We start from the raw sequence: 4,087 nt of genomic DNA on the forward strand, positions 1-4,087 counted from the left end.
TTAAAATGAAGTTGGTCCAATTTCCGATGGGATAATCAATGGTATCACATATTAATTTAAATAAATTTACTGATTCACATTTTGAGAAAACATTGGAAACACATTTAAGAAATTTAAAACGGAAATTATCAAAGTTACTATCCATGTGTAATAAAGCCTTAAGTAAAAGTTTTGGCCACCGATGTGATTCCATATGTATAATGCGATGAAAATATTTTATGCGCGAAATATCGTGCATAACACTAATTGGCAGCCAGCCAAGTTCACCATACAAAGTTGCACGTGGGGTATTTCTAGTTGCTCTAAGAATATAGCGTGCCATCTGCAATTGTAATTGTTCAAGTTTGTCAATATCTGACTTATTTAGGGAACACCACACAGCTGAACCATAATTTATAGATGGGAGACCAATTGTTCTCCATAAAATATCCCCATAGTATATCCTATTAAAATTATTACAGTTATCAATCAATGATTTAATATAAGCAATTAGTCTATTGCACTTTGTAATTACATTCTGGAATTGTACATTATCATTTAGTTTCCTGGATATTATAACCCCAAGATATTTGTATGTCTCCGCTTCCAAAATGAAACCATCACCTAACTTCCATTGTTTTTCTTTATCAATTCTTTTTCCGAAAATTAGAATATTAGATTTGTCGAAATTAAAATTTAATTTCCATGTTTTAGCAAATGTTGCAAGATTGAGCATCTTTGTCATTTCATGCTCATTATTTGATAATAAGACAACATCATCAGCCCAGAATAATCCCCCTACCCACGTGTCATTCACTCTGATACCAAGATCATTTGAAACAAGAATCTTTTTAAATTCATTCATAAAAATGTTAAAAATGTTAAACAAGATTGGAGATAAGACGCAGCCTTGCTTTACTCCTTGTTCAATCTCAAAGAGTTCTGTGTCTGTAACTCCGAGTCTAACTATACCATTAACCCTGCATAAAGTTTATCAATCATTCTCCAAATCTTTCCCCTAATACCCGATAACCAAACAGCTTTAAGTAAGTCATTACGCCAAACGCTGTCAAAAGCTTTTCGAAAGTCCAAGAAGGCCATATAAGTGTGTTTGTTTTCATTTAGCCGGCAAGCTGCCACGTTTTTGAGAGTAAAAATATGATCATCACATCTATATGTTGTACGAAAATAGCATTGGTATTGTTATTCTAGCATCGCTTTTCGGCCTTTTGGCTAAGATCATGTGTAATATCTGTTCTTTTCAGCTTAATATCTGAAACGCTGCTTATTGAGTAGCTTCGAATATTAAACTGATTTTTAGAATTAGGCCATGGAATAGGAGCTTGCTCCGTCCTGGCCACGGGTTGCCCTGATATTGCAGTACTTTCAGGAACAGCCCATCCTCTACAGAGGAAAAATATTTACAAACAATAGAATTATTATTAGGATGACAGTTTGCGTCAGGTAATATCATAGGGGTGATTTTTTTTGCCCTACCTGACCTGTTATTGTACCGAACTCAGTACGTTTTCTTGTAACATAAAATCACATATATAGTGAAAGTATTTTTTCCCCAAGAGCGCAGATTTTATACTATTTTACATAAACATGAATATATGAGATGAAGCCGATACAGAGGCTACCTAGGATAGATAAATTAATAAAATATCCTACGAAAATATGTGCATGCAGTAACTTACAAAACTCTTGAGTTAGGATTTCAACACGTAATTTAAGTACATTTCTATTACGATATGAAGTAAGAGCATTTCCAACACCAATATTCTAGCGTCACCAATATTTTAGCGTTCTGTTGTTTTATATTAATAGCATTGGTACTGTTATTCCAGCATCGCTTCTCGGCCTTTTGGCTAAGATCATGTGTAATATCTGTTCTTTTCAGCTTAATATCTGAAACGCTGCTCATTGAGTAGCTTCGAGTATTAAACTGATTTTTAGAATTAGGCTATGGAATAGGAGCTTGCTCCGTCCTGGCCACGGGTTGCCCTGATATTGCAGTACTTTCAGGAACAGCCCATCCTCTACAAAGGAAAAAAATATTTACAAACAATAGAATTATTATTAGGATGACAGTTTGCGTCAGGTATGCGTCGGATAATATCATAGGGGCAATTTTTGTTATCTTACCTGACCTGTTATCGTACCGAACTCAGTACGTTTTCTTGTAACATAAAATCACATATATAGTGAAAGTATTTTTTTTTCCCAAGAGCGCAGATTTTAAACTATTTTACATAAACATGAATATATGAGATGAAGCCGATACAGAGGCTACCTAGGATAGATAAATTAATAAAATATCCTACGAAAATATGTGCATAAAATAACTTACAAAACTCTTGAGTTAGGATTTCGAAATATTTTATTACATATATTTCAACACGTAATTTAAGTACATTTCTATTACGATATGAAGTAAAGAAAAAGCATTTCCAACACCAATATTTTAGCGTTCTGTTGTTTTATATTAATAGCATTGGTACTGTTATTCCGGCATCGCTTCTCGGCCTTTTGGCTAAGATCATGTGTAATATCTGTTCTTTTCAGCTTAATATCTGAAACGCTGCTCATTGAGTAGCTTCGAGTATTAAACTGATTTTTAGAATTAGGCCATGGAATAGGAGCTTGCTCCGTCCTGGCCACGGGTTGCCCTGATATTGCAGTACTTTCAGGCGCAGCCCATCCTCTACAAAGGAAAAAAATATTTACAAACAATAGAATTATTATTAGGATGACAGTTTGCGTCAGGTAATATCATAGGGGCGATTTTTGTTATCTAACCTGACCTGTTATCGTACCGAAGAACTCAGTAACCTACGTTGTCTTGTAACATAAAATCACATATATAGTGAAAGTATTTTTCCCAAGAGCGCAGATTTTAAACTATTTTACATAAACATGAATATATGAGATGAAGCCGATACAGAGGCTACCTAGGATAGATAAATTAATAAAATATCCTACGAAAATATGTGCATAAAATAACTTACAAAACTCTTGAGTTAGGATTTCGAAATATTTTATTACATATATTTCAACACGTAATTTAAGTACATTTCAATTACGATATGAGGTGAAGAGCATTTCCAACACCAATATTCTAGCGTGCTGTTGTTTTATATTAATAGCATTGGTATTGTTATTCCAGCATCGCTTCTCGGCCTTTTGGCTAAGAGCATGTGTAATATCTGTTCTTTTCAGCTTAATATCTGAAACGCTGCTCATTGAGTAGTTTCGAATATTAAAGTGATTTTTAGAATTAGGCCATGGAATAGGATCTTGCTCCGTCCTGGCCACGGGTTGCCCTGATATTGCAGTACTTTCAGAAATAGCCCATCCTTTACAAAGGAAAAAATATTTACAAACGATAGAATTATTATTAGGATGACAGTTTGCATCGGATAATATCATAGGGGCGATTTTTGTTATCTTACCTGACCTGTTATCGTAACGAACTCAGTACGTTTTCTTGTAACATAAAATCACATATATAGTGAAAGTATTTTTTTTCCCAAGAGCGCAGATTTTAAACTATTTTACATAAACATGAATATATGAGATGAAGCCGATACAGAGGCTACCTAGGATAGATAAATTAATAAAATATCCTACGAAAATATGTGCATGCAGTAACTTACAAAACTCTTGAGTTAGACTCAACACGTAATTTAAGTACATTTCTATTACGATATGAAGTAAAGAAAAAGCATTTCCAACACCAATATTTTAGCGTTCTGTTGTTTTATATTAATAGCATTGGTACTGTTATTCCAGCATCGCTTCTCGGCCTTTTGGCTAAGATCATGTGTAATATCTGTTCTTTTCAGCTTAATATCTGAAACGCTGCTCATTGAGTAGCTTCGAGTATTAAACTGATTTTTAGAATTAGGCCTTGGAATAGGAGCTTGCTCCGTCCTGGCCACGGGTTGCCCTGATATTGCAGTACTTTCAGGAACAGCCCATCCTCTACAAAGGAAAAAAATATTTACAAACAATAGAATTATTATTAGGATGACAGTTTGCATCGGATAATATCATAGGGGCGATTTTTGTTATCTTACCTGACCTGTTATCGTACCGAACTCAG

General features: G+C 34.3%; 5 non-coding genes across 5 annotated transcripts; all 5 read left to right on the top strand.

The window, feature by feature from the left end:
• Positions 1–1,192: 1,192 nt before the first annotated feature.
• LOC117115240 lies at positions 1,193–1,385 on the top strand. The gene has a single exon (XR_004446519.1). It is a non-coding gene; the product is annotated as a U2 spliceosomal RNA (small nuclear RNA).
• A 445-nt stretch (positions 1,386–1,830) lies between these two features.
• LOC117115252 lies at positions 1,831–2,023 on the top strand. The gene has a single exon (XR_004446531.1). It is a non-coding gene; the product is annotated as a U2 spliceosomal RNA (small nuclear RNA).
• A 472-nt stretch (positions 2,024–2,495) lies between these two features.
• Positions 2,496–2,688, top strand: LOC117115251. The gene has a single exon (XR_004446530.1). It is a non-coding gene; the product is annotated as a U2 spliceosomal RNA (small nuclear RNA).
• Positions 2,689–3,149: 461 nt separating this feature from the next.
• On the top strand, positions 3,150–3,342 carry LOC117115246. The gene has a single exon (XR_004446525.1). It is a non-coding gene; the product is annotated as a U2 spliceosomal RNA (small nuclear RNA).
• A 433-nt stretch (positions 3,343–3,775) lies between these two features.
• On the top strand, positions 3,776–3,968 carry LOC117115238. The gene has a single exon (XR_004446517.1). It is a non-coding gene; the product is annotated as a U2 spliceosomal RNA (small nuclear RNA).
• Positions 3,969–4,087: the final 119 nt, after the last annotated feature.

The sequence above is a fragment of the Anneissia japonica genome, unplaced genomic scaffold, assembly GCF_011630105.1.
Source record: "Anneissia japonica isolate Jap-2015-1 unplaced genomic scaffold, ASM1163010v1 scaffold288291_len444093_cov181, whole genome shotgun sequence".
Lineage (NCBI taxonomy): Eukaryota > Metazoa > Echinodermata > Crinoidea > Comatulida > Comatulidae > Anneissia > Anneissia japonica.